This window comes from Micromys minutus (assembly GCF_963924665.1).
Source record: "Micromys minutus genome assembly, chromosome: 14".
In the NCBI taxonomy this organism is placed as follows: domain Eukaryota; kingdom Metazoa; phylum Chordata; class Mammalia; order Rodentia; family Muridae; genus Micromys; species Micromys minutus.
This window is the reverse complement of record NC_137983.1, coordinates 26,280,411-26,293,802: the sequence shown is the minus strand read 5'-3', so window position 1 is coordinate 26,293,802 and position 13,392 is coordinate 26,280,411.

Genomic DNA, 13,392 nt, shown 5'->3' with positions numbered 1-13,392 from the left:
CTCCCAACATTCCATTTTATTTCATATTAAAACATAAACTTCTGCTCTCAGAAGGAATAGATAACACCAACTAAAAATATTAATCGATGTAAGTTTTAAAGAAATTAGAGGCACAATGAATTTATGTTAATACAAAATCTTAATTCTATATGTGTGTTTTAGGTACTATTATATTACCTATAAACATGTTAAAGATATCTAATTTTAAAGGAAACAGAACTGTAAGAGAAAATGAGAATTCTTTGCTCTCTAATATTTTAGAAGTCTGACCTTGGGGTTATTTTCAACTGATATTGGATAAACACTCAATTTAAGTTCCACATAGGAATAAGGTAAGTAGTGACTCTAAAGCTTTCCCTTTAAAGTCTGAGTTGGAAACTTTTCTGCATAGTTATTAGTGGTAGACAGAAACCATTAGTCAGTCCGAAGAGGCTGAAGATAGTCATTTGTGGCATGTTTGAGAAATAGCCTTTAAGACTATACTGATGGTAAAAGGAGAAATGAATTAAATTTGTAACTAATATAATGTTACTCAGGAACTGAAGAATATAAGCAATCACATTTGCAGTCACGGGCATTCTAAATAAGAGCATCTCTGTGTGTGTGCCTGACAGCTGTGGCTGTCAGATAAGGGAAACATTGTGCAACAGTAGAGAAGTAATTTTCCTGCAACTTATTTCTAGTGGTCACAGCTATAAAGGGACTAAGGCAGAGGTGGAAGGACACAGAAATTCCAACACTGGCCTGGCATTCAAGAGGAGAAAGTGTAGTATTTATTTTGGAACCATTATACATTGAAACAGTGATACTGTTATTCAACTTCATGTCCCATACTTGTGAGATATAAATCGGCCCAGGGAAGAGCTCCTGCTGCTGCCAAGAAGCATGTCTTGATCGATGTCAAATACTGTAAGACAGCTGTAAAGTTGCTAAGACTCATTCAGTTTTAGCTGATTCTACTGACAGTTCTGTTGACAGAATGATATTCATGGTGCATAGCTGGACTCAGTTGGAGTGTTTCATGGGGATCTTGTAACCTTCTGGCCTGATGTGAATTCCTATTTGATCTCACTAAAGAAGTCAAAGAGAGTTATTTGAAACAGTGTACAGAGACACACTGTCCCTTGTTTCTGATTTCCACTGGGCACTGAGCCAACAAACTGGTTTAGTTACAACATATGACACACTTCAAATAAAGATGGGGGAAAAATAAGATTTTACAGTTGGTCAACAAGCAATTGGGTCATCTGTGTGGGTTTTCTCTTCCCCAAGACCTACTGGTGCAGTTATGAGGACATGAAGAAGAATGAAAAACAAGTTTTCATCCTTTCTGTAGGGAAAGACTATGAAACCATAGGGGGATACATGTTTCTGACAAAACACACAGTATAATCTTTAAAATGCTCTTTGATGCTGAGTGCTTCAACTGTGAAAATAATATGCTTTAAAAATTGTAAACCATGTCCTTTAGGAATTATACTTTTAAAGCATAGTAGTTAAGATGTTGTACTCACTACCCTTGCTTCATCCCCAGGTATATTAGCCTACACAAAAGAATAAAGAACACTGTGGCTGTGTGTAACCATCTCAGCAGGACCTGGGCCTAATCCTACAATGACTATGCTCTATATCAAAGAACAAGATTGATCTGCCTAGCAGGACCGGAGGCTCAACCCTACAGATCACAGTTGCAGGCCAGTTCACACCCTCTTGAGAAACATCCAGAAGGCTTCCATGCTGCTCCCAGTACTGGCCATGTTCATGGTGACTTTGTGACTGTCCATGTAACTAATGAGGCTTAGAGGGGTTTATGGATAGAAGTAGTAGAGAATAAAGAGATAAAATAAAACAAGAATGGAAAGAAAATGCATTCAATCTAGAATATATAAAATCAAGTACACAGAAAATTAGTGGGAAAGTCATTTATTTATAAAAAGCAGTGTGGAGCACATGCTTTTTTCCCTACATATTCTTTTCTAGGGATCTTTGAAGTCCCCTGACCTTAAAAGTCGTTCTTTCACATTTTCTTGTAGGTTTAATGACAATGATGTAATTAAGTAAAGATTTCCTCCATCAGACTCAGTCCTCCTGGCCTTAGGCATTTATGCTTCAATTTCCTCTTTTACCAGGCAGGTGTCACACTATTTAACTGCCTGGTCTTATGAACTTATCTGTGTCTGTCCTATTTTCCTTAATAAGGCATAAAATGCTTGACAAATCATCTTGGTTTATTCATACATCTCCTTCAGAAGGCAACAAATCCTTAAGGAGGTTCAAATTTGGTAAGACAACTTTTAGTCATAAAAGCCTGGCCAAGCTTAAACAAAAGTTCATCCCAGGAATTCCCTTCTTCATCCCTTCCGCAAACATTAATGCCTATTTACAAGGGCAGACTCTGAATATCTTGGTAGGAAGTTGAGTGGAAATAGCAGTAAGAATAGATTCCTGTTTTAAAGCAAATTTTGACATTTTGCTATAATGTTACTTTTCATAATTGTAATTGCATATTTATCCTAAATTAGCAGGGTGCCAACTTACTCATAATTGTGCATATTTACAAACAAAATGTTACTTATTTTTATAACATCTCTAATCTTCCCTGCAGCAGCATCTGACTAGGAAAATGAAAAACATTGTTTTAACTGGTTCATCCTGTGGGTAATTTTAGAGTTCAAGTTAACAGGTTAAAATGCAAAACATTGTATCTGAGTGTTTCTGTGAAGGTATTCCACAGCTAACCAAAGACTTAGGCAGGTGGGATTCCATCTGTTTAAGGCCTTACAGCAAAATGGAAGTGAAGGCTATCTTAGATTACTACTGCTGTGATAAAACACCATGACCAAAGCAACTAGGGAGGAAAAGGTTTATTTCGTTTACACATCCTTATTGTTGTTCATCAATGAAGAAAGTCAGCACATGGACTTGAAGGCTAATGCAGAGGCCATAGAGGGGTGCTGCTTACTGGTTTGTTTCCCTTGGCTTGCTCAGCTTACTTTCTTATCAAGCCCAGGACTATCAGCCCAGGGATGGCACTACCCACAATGGGTTGGGCCCTCTCACATTGATCACTAATTGAGAAAATACCTGACAGCTGGATCTGATGGAGTCATTTCCTCAGCTGAGGTTTCTTTCTCGTTGATGACTCTAGCTGTGTCAAGTTGACACAGGGAACCAGCCAGTACAATGGGTGACTTTGCTTCAATCTTTGACTATAGTCTCCAATCCTTTTGTGTTTGTGTACCTATCATGATCACAGACTTTCACTGTAGTCACTGACTTAAATACTCAGATGATATTTCACCATGGACTCTTACTAATTCTTAGGTCTTTGGATTTCATCTGTGTTAGGTAGTGACTTTTGTGGTTGTCCCGCTTGTCAACTTTACCATGGGTCTTCTTCCCCATTGTTATATGAACCAATTCTCATAATAAATCTCTCATATAACTACATATCCTTGGCTTTTATTTTTCTGAAGACTTTGAATGAATACACTGACTAATAATGCAAGCCATTATTTTAGTATTTAACCAGTAATTGTTCATTAACTTCACCTGTTACAGTTAAAGGATATCAATCTTTTTTTATTCAGCCCTAATTACCTCCCTACCAACACATACATAGCACATGTACATTGGCATGCATACTTTCACATGCACTCACATGTTTTATGCACATACATACTCACCCATTCACAAAATATATGCATATAGTTGAATACCAGAAAATCCAGTTCTTTAGCAGCCAAAGAAGAAGGCTTGGAGTCAGTAAGCTCGAATCATTACATCCTCACCTGCCTTTGCTCCTCAATACTTGGCTGGAATTGATACATGCCCTGTCCTTTCAATTGAGGATGTTAGCTTTGCTTTGATGATTTACACTAGAAATGATGTGGAGACTGAGCTTCATCCAAGATGGGGACTCAGCTTCATCCAAATTAGGGACACTCTGAGACTCCTCTAAACAGTGTGTCTCTCAGCATGGTGGATCTGTGACAGATTTGTCCCTTTACTGAGAAACCTCTGCTTCTAGACTTTTTATGCCACACGGAAGACTAAAGATGTAACTCAGGCCCACTTTGATTTGCTTAAATCTTGTCATTTGCAAAAAAAAAAAAAAAAAAAAAAAAAAAAAAAAAAAAAAAACCAAAAAACCAAAACTGAAGAGCTCCGTGATTCTGGGTGTCTCTGCAGTGTCTGCACCCGCTCAGTACTTCTCCCAGTGTACCCTGTTCTCAGGATGATGGCGACAGCCAACTTGCAGCTGTTGTTAATATGAGAATTTCTCACAGAATTCCATTTAGAGAAAAAAAAATCACAGACTCCTGTGAGATCGGTTTTCCTTCTACGGTTTTCATTTGAGAAATGCAGATTGAGAAAGAAGTACTCTGCCTGTTGTTGTTGTTGTTGTTGACTTGTTGATTTTCCCTCTTTTTTCTCTTCCTCAACATTACTGAAGTTTTGCTTCATCCCTTTCCTTCTACTCTGGGATTAGTCCCTGCATATTTTCTTCTTTCTTACCACACCCATTTTTTAATCTTTCCATTTCTTTTCTTCCTTCCAGGCACCTCCAGGGTGACTGAGGTGCACAGACTGACTGGGTAGGGATCTGGGTAGGGATGAACACGTGCTTTGCTATGATGTAACACGATGGCAGAATGGTGGACTTTGCCACCTCTCCCAAAAACAAAAACACTTGATAGTCCTGAATTAACCTTGGAACCACACAGACATCACAAAGCACAGCAGACACTGATGTAGCCAGTGCCAGCACTTCCCTATAGAGAATCACTTCATGCATGGGGTTGATTTAAATAAGCTACAAAGTCAGGATGCATTTCAGCACAAATCTTCCTTCAAAATATTATGATGGTTATATTACTAAAAGTGATTTATTTGACACTATCTGGAATGTTCAAGAGTAACCCTGAATAATAACATTGCAGCATTAACTAAAAACAATAGCTACATTTCAGACTCAGTAAGAATTTAGTTTGAGTTGTATCCAATTACAGTATCATCAGAAAAATATTTGCACATGGAAAGTAAAAAAAAATCATTGTAATCCAGAAAGATATTTCCTAATAAACTCAACTAGGGCAGATTTTCAAATTTTAAAATAGCCTTTGATTTAACATCAGGAAATAATAGTAAGGGAGTGAAAATCATTCTAATTCCAGATTCAGAACTGGCTTGTGGCATCCCATACTAGTCAGCTAGCATCTTCAACATGACATTTATGCTTTCCCCTGAACTTATAACTACTTCAGGTACACATCCACTGATTGTTTATTACATTTAAAAATAGAAATAGACAATTAAAATCAAACAGGACCCAATCCTGTCAGCTTTTCCTATATCAGGTAAGGGAGAACTGAACAGTTACTGACAAATCAGAATGTGGAAAGCTGTACATTCCAGAAACAGTCTGAAGTATTAGCCTGAAGAACTAATTTTTCATTTCAAGTTCATGTATAATAATAAGTTTGTTTGAATGTGTTTTTAAAAAAGTCCTAACCAGAATTACACAAGTTTATAGGCTTTCAGGTTTTAACAATTTGTTTACTCATATATAATCTCTGAAAACAATAGATAGCTAGTGTTATTCATGGAAAATAAGGTGATATTGAGGACCATTGAAGAACACACACACACACACACACACACACACACACACACACACACACACACACACACTTATCCTTAAGCTTCCATACCATTGCAAAGGAGATCAAGAAAGCAGCCTTATTTCTGTCCTCATAAGTACCCACTACAATGCATTTCACCTGTCTGTAACCTCTATTTTCTTTCAAATGAATCCTTATAATTTATTTTAACCTGTTTTATCTGTGTTGTTTCAGAGTCATGATGTATTTGTATAACCCATATATCCCCATCAGAATGTTATAGGAATTACTGTGTTCATATTCACCTGTGATGATCTACGGAGATTTCTCTGAAAGAAAGAAAATAATAATTCAGTGTCATTAGACTCTAATAACAGACTGCTAAGCAAGATCCTATTTCCCTCTGATGTTCTCTCTTAGTCTCAAAGATTCAAGATGCAGACAGCATCATTTCATTAGTACTCAGCAATATATATCTCCTTGCCAATATGCAATTCTGAGTTTTCTATTGCCTCTCATCTAGGAATCATTTCAGTTCTAAATACGTGCAATACAATTTTGTACTAGAAAGTTAGAGCATTCCTTGCTATTTAATTCTGACTCATTCTATAGCCTATGATGACATTGACCTCACAGAAATTCTCCTGCTTCAGCTTCATGTGTCCTAGGATTACAGGGCTAAGCAACTATGCTTGTAATAATAATTTTACTACACTTTCTCCAACTAGGTGTAAATAAGTTGATAGCAACTGTTTAATAATTCTTAGCATTTCATTATATTTAACATATTTGTATGGGATGTTTTTGTGTGTCAACTTGACACAAGCTGGAGTTATCACAAAGGAGTTTCCTTTGAGGAAATACCTCCATGAGATCCTACTGTAAGGCATTTTCTTAATTAGTAAGCATGGATGTAGGGCGCCTTGTGGGTGGTGCCATCCATGGGCTGTTAGTCTTCGGTTCTATAAGGAAGCAAGCTGAACAATCCAGTAAGTATCATCTCTCCATGGTCTCTGCATCAGCTCCTGCTTCCTGACCTGCTTGAGTTCCAGTTCTGACTTCCTTTGGTGATAAACAGCAATGTGGAAGTGTAAGCTGAATAAACCCGTTTCTCCCCAACTTGCTTCTTGGTCATGATTTTTTGTGCAGAAATAGAAATCCTGACTAAGACAATGTTTTACAGTTGTATATTTACACTGTGAAAAAAGAAATGATGTATCTTACATGGATATGCGGTAGTTTTCTTTACCAACAACAGAAATATTACAAATGCACCCCTAAATCCAGGTGAACCAAACCCTACATTAACATATTTTATACAAATATACATACCTTCCACCCCTGTGATAAAGTTCAATTTATAAAAAAATGACAGTATTAGGTGAACAATAATAAAAAATGATAAAATTATAATTGTAATATATGTATATAATGTATGTGCACATCTATAATATAATGATAATAATTCACTATAATAAAAGCCAAGTGCATGCTCATGTTCTCAATTTGTTTTTCTCTATTCTCTTTTGGTGGTGATGTAAGGAGACATGGTGCGTAGGTGATGGGGGAAAGTGTAGCAAATGGTGGAGGCATTGCTGCATGTATTGTAGTCAGGACAGTGGACTAAAAGCAGGGCCAAACTAAGACAGTAAACCTTGAGGAACATCTGATTACCATATGCGCAGCATATACAGTAGACCCAAGATATCTAAAAGCATGCCTCTCTTGAAGCATTCATCACAATACTCAGAACTGTACACAATCTGCAATCATTAAATTGCTAATTTCTGGCATTTTCCATTTGGTGGTTTTGGACCGCAAATGATCATGGGCAGTTGTAACTGAAGTGAGTAAGCCTTCAATGAGAGGAAGAGCTAGTGTGTACACACATACACACGTGTGCAAACGCTTATGTTCATGTGTGCTACACATATTATACAAAGAGAAGTGAACATAAGTAACATGAGTTGGAAAGGAGAGAACAAAAATGAAATTAAGGATACATTAATTTCGAAACTGAATACTGGAAAGGGAAGACATTGTCGGAGGGGAGAAGAGAACACTCAGAATCACAAAAGCTTAAGGCAAGACTATGGTTTATCTCAAATAGCATGGGCCTCACTGTGATATCAAAATGTAGGATTGGGCGAATAAGGAAGAACAGAGAAGTGGAAAGATAAAACATTCACAACTTTATTTGCCTTATAGGTGGTAATAACTCATTTGTTTCTGGATACCTAACTAGCTCTGCTCCAGAAAGGCACTTTGTCAACTTCGGTTCCTACTACCTGATCCAGGACAGTTTTGAATAAAATTCTTGGTGAACTCCCCAACAGGACTGTGATTCATGTCTCTATGGTGGTGTGTGTGGTACAGACCCAGAAGAAGGAATTTGCCTCGATGAAATTCTAGCAGAGTCCAGTCGTTTAAAACTGTGTGTTCAGAAAGAGAACGTAAGTATTTAGGTGGTGGAATGTTCACCTGGGGGAAGTGGTCCAGAGTTGAGTATCAGAAGAGCAAGCGGATGCTGTGCTTATTAATTCTGAAGGTTGTGGTCAGTTCAGGCCAAGTGCTAAGAAGACTTGGAGACTGGTGTTTGACAGGAGGAAAAGGAAATTCTGGATCAGCCTGGAAAATTTTTCTAGCGGATTGAGCTAAAAAAGCAATACATGAGAAGATAAGGATAGGACATGCCAGTAAACAAAGTATGTACATTTCTTCACTAAGTTAACTTGCAAATGTTCTTTAAAAACATGCTCAGAATTATTATTAGGTGATAATTAAAAAGGAAAACACTCAGCACAGGCTTGACTTACTGAGTGATTGTAAATTCAAAAGCCTTGCAGTTCATAAATATGAAAGTCATTTCTGTTTTATAGTAGAATGAGCTAGGCTAACGCATATTCCTTAATTGATTAAAAATGCCAGCATATGCATGGTCAATTTATGACTTTTTTCATAAAAATAATCATTAGTCTATCCAGAGTAATGTATTAAAAACACTAATCCCTTTTAAAATATGAAGTCATTTTGTGAGAGAAAACTAGATTCATCAATGTGCTAGTGAACAAATGAGAAAAGACACTAACAGAGCCTTAGGAATGGCCTCCCTGGGAAGCTTAACCCAGACTGAAATGACTGTAGAGAACCCACCGAGAAAAAAGTAATTTTAATATGTACATGTGAAACTTCCAGTTAAGAAGTAGAGTAAATATTAAGTAAACCCATAGGATGGTGGGAGAGCAGATTTAGAAATTTCTGAGTTCTACTTTTGTTCTCCTTCCACTCTGGGACCTTTGGAACCAGCCCAGCAACCATTTGCCATAATCTTCCTTTTGAGTGCTTCTCTGGTCCTTACCCTACTACAGGGGTCTAGGCTCAATTACTCACCTCAATGAAGCCATCCCTCAGCCACGGATCCAAAGATGGAGCTCGAATTTCCGTTGTTTGACACCAGTAGAACCCTACAGGAAATTCATGGCCAGTGTCATGTTGTAGTTAAGTGCTACTTTCTGTTCAAGAGGACTACTGCTGCCAAGACATTTTTGGAAACTGCTTTGTGGGGGAAAGTCAGAAGGCTGTGTCTCAGTTGTCTTGACAATTGTCTAGTTCTGAGACTGACATTTTGTTTTACAAGAAAGTTTGTTCTCAGAAGACAATACAAGTGAATGTATTAAGGAGCTAAGAAGGGATGATACACAAAGCAGAGACCTGGGGTTGTTTGCCAGATAGAATATGAAGAAACATCACAGGGCTTTTACAGGTTTTTCTAAGATTGTACTGCTGTGGTTAAGAAGTTCATGTGCAGGAATTTGCTATCTATAACTTCTCTGTCCATGCTCCTTCTGGGTAATGACAATTGCTTTACCTACTATGGCAAACTGCAAGCAAGCTCTATGATAATTGCTAGCAACCTGTCTTGAAGTCAGAATAATTCCTTGGGAATTTCCTTTTCAGCCAAAGACACACACCAGACAAAGACTTAATCTCCATCTGCCACATTCCTCCTGACACCTTTACGAAATGACTGAAGCACTCACACGTTAGCAGCTGATTTTTCAAAGCATGTACATGAAAAAAAAATAACTGGAGGCAGTCTGCAAGTTCTCTTATTTGAATAATAGATTTAAAAAAAATAAAAAGGCTTGTTAGAAGCACAGTATTGAGTAATGCTGACTTTTGAGCGGCTTATCCATAACTAAAGTAATCTGTGGATTAAGGCAATAACTCAATCTGAATGTTTGCTTTGTATTTCCAAAACAAGTGAAATGTGGAACAGTTGTCAGGCGTTAGCATGATCTTTATTGTAACTCTTTGCAAAGATTATGAGGATTATGCTGTTGAGCAATTGAAATAAGATTTGGATAGTGATAAATAGCAGATTACCATTCTCTGGTTTCATCATCAATCAGGGAAGCATTAGATGATCAGATAATGTCTCGAAGGCCTTAATAAAGTAAATAAAGCCCCATTCTAGTCCACACATGCTCCTAATCATAAGGAAACCAAATGATCTGTTTCAAAAACCCAACAAACAGCTTATATGCAGCCACTCACAAATCATGCACTTGGTACATATAAAGAGTCAAGTCTTCTGCTCTGAAGTATCATGTCAGAAACAATTAGACGGATGATAAGTCCCTGGGGTATGGAGTAGCATCCATCTTGGTTTGTAAACTCCACTGTGGATCTCCATGCTTGAGGACAATTCTTGTTTAATGATTGTCAACACTCTTTTCAGCCACCCTCAAGAATAGAAAAGAGATTATTGTAGGATCCTAACATTTGTAACCTAGTCAGATCTTCAAATATGACATTCAGGTATAGTCCATTTGTTTAATAAATAAGAAAGCAAATGGTTACAGGGCTAGTACTCTTCTGTAGCAGAAATCATCGTTTATTCTGGTTGTACACTGTTACCCGGCAATGTCTGTGGCTCCAAGTATGACAAGGAAATACTCAGAACTGTTTCAGAGATCCAGAGTCCTAATTACTGTTTCAACCAATGATGTAAGTGGTTGTGTGGATTTTCACTGCAAAGTAACGATTCCTCTGGGACAAAAGATCAGTGTGTTTATTTTAGTATGTACTTGCCAGGGAGTATGAGGAGCTTTGCTTGCCTCCATGCCTCTCACGCATCTCTGTCCTGTGGATGGTGACAACATGACAGATGGTTTCTTCCTACGCATTGTTCACTTTTCTCTGCAGTTTGGTCTCTATCTTCCTAAATTTTACTGAGACCTGAGATCCTTCCATTCCTTCAGCTGCCATGCAAACACTACCTTGCAGCACACGGTGACCTTCTGCACACTTCACACCTGTACTCTTATGGTTCCTTCTTTGAACTCACTTAGTATCTTAAGAGTAAGCCCTTGACTTCAGGTTTGTCAGTAAAAGTTAAGGATACTTATAAAATGATTCTGAAGTCTGGAGAAATTTCAGTGTGATGTTGCTAAAAGGGAGTGACTAGTACTTCCAAATGCAAAATCTACCAATGGAGCATGCGACTTTCCTTGCCTTCCCCTACACAGCATTCTGAGATTGACACGATCTTCTCTGAAGTCGCATATATATATATATAATATGCTAGAACTCTCCTCCCTCTTGATAATTGTCTAGTCTATTGAGTAAGTGGCTTGACATTTGGGTTGCCTTGGTAGCATTACTTGAAAACTTCTCTTCATACTAAATTTTGATCTGGATATTTCCACTTTTCTCTACTTGCTTTTAGAAAAAAAAAAAAAAAACAAAAAAAAAACAAAACAAAACAAGAGCAAAACCACAAACAAACAAAAAAAAAAATCTCACCTTTTCTCAGTATCTTTGGTGTTCATTCTTTTCTCCAATTGCGGTTCTGTCTTTTCTACTACATGGAAATAATATGGTTTCCATATTGCCAACACCCTTGATAACTAAGCTTTTGAATCAGTATGCTATTTCTTCTCAACATAAATATTTTTTTAGATTCTCTTATAACCACATGCCTAGAAGAAAGTGTATATCAGAAGTGGCCCTTTGCCCTTGTCTAGCTTTTATAGACTTAACTTTGTTAGACACAGCTATTCTTAACTATCTCACCCATAACGGAGACTTTCAATGCCTAGATAGACCTCTGCTAAGAATTCCTTAACCTTAACCTCTGCTCTGATATCCACATTCATATATCTCTTACAAATGTCATCTCCCTCTTGGACAAACTCATACTTGACAAGACCACCTCCACATAACATCTATGTTATTTTTCATCAACCCTGTAAACATCACTACTGTCCAGAGTAACTTAGAACAAATCATCATCACAGCTTCATCTGACTTCTCATCCATCAGCTTGCCTTCTTCTCCCTTTATCTGACCTATATTCAGAACACAAACACTGCTCTGCCTATTTACTATTGCATCTTTAATGCAGGCCACCATGCTCTTTGATTTATAACAATGTATCAAGCTCCTAGTCTCCTGGCTTTTATATTGCCTTGGCTTTCATCAGTGCAATATCCCTGCAACTAAATACAAACCAGATTTTCCCTGGCAAAGTGGTGCTGTATTGTATCTCTTCAATCCGTGTAAATAAAATATCTATATTTTTTGCCAATATGATACTCTTTATATTATTTTGACCACTGCTTGCTTCTTCATCCTCATCTTAAAGGATAATCAATTAAATTAATAATTTAAGTTCTCACAATAGATTACAAACAATATCAAGAATAGATTTTTAGCTATAAAAACAATTAAGCATATAAATTAGTGGTCATAAAGATAGAATAATGAGAGATAAAAAATATAAGTCATTGTTAATAAGATAGGATTAGATTGCAAACCTTTTACCTCTATAAAGACTATAGTCACAGGAAATTTACATATTTACTAGTTTCATGCATATTAATATCAGGACTAAATAAAATCTGTTTTAAAATGTAAAATTATGACTATCAAGAATAAAAGTATCTATGTGAATTAAAAATAGGCTAGTTCTAAAAGGGACAATTAGATTAGACATCTTTTGATACTAAACTTTAATGATAATTACCTCTCATTTCCCTTTTAAATAATGTTGGTATATCTATCTATTTACCAACAAGAATATTGTGTGTGTCAGTTTTCTATATTTAAAGAAAATCACATCTTATTTACCAATTGCATGAATGTGCATGTGCTAGCCCAACTTATGTGATTCTATTTTACCATATGGATCCTGAAGAATAAAGTTAGGTTATCTGGCTTAAGAGCAAGTTCCCCTTTTCACGTGCCAGCCCCTCATCACATAAATTTTTAATAAAGATATCAGCAGTAGTTAAGAGTAAGTTTCAGATTTCTAAATGAAGGTAGAAGCTAATCCAACATTAGAAATTTTCATATCAGAGTCAATGTCCAAAGGTCGTTTTGTTTTGAATCCCTGAATCATTTTTATAAAATTTGTCTATGTGAATAAATAAATTCCTTAGCATACAAATAACATTACAGCACTAGTAAATATAAGACTCAAAAGTTTTATGAAAATTTAAAACAGTGCAGTACGCCAGAGTGACCAAATTAGCTATCAAATGTTTAGGTGAAATTTATGTATTTAAATTAGAGAATATCTTTGCTGTCTTTCTTCTTTGTTTTTGTTTATTTTGGTAAATTCTCACTAAGTACCCTCTCCTCCCTCAATTCCCTCCTGAACCTACCTAGCAATGTAGGGATTTCAAACATGCATGTGCATATCTGGCCAAGCAATTGTCATCCAAAGCTTGGCTTTTCCCCTGCGAGCACTACTCCACATCTG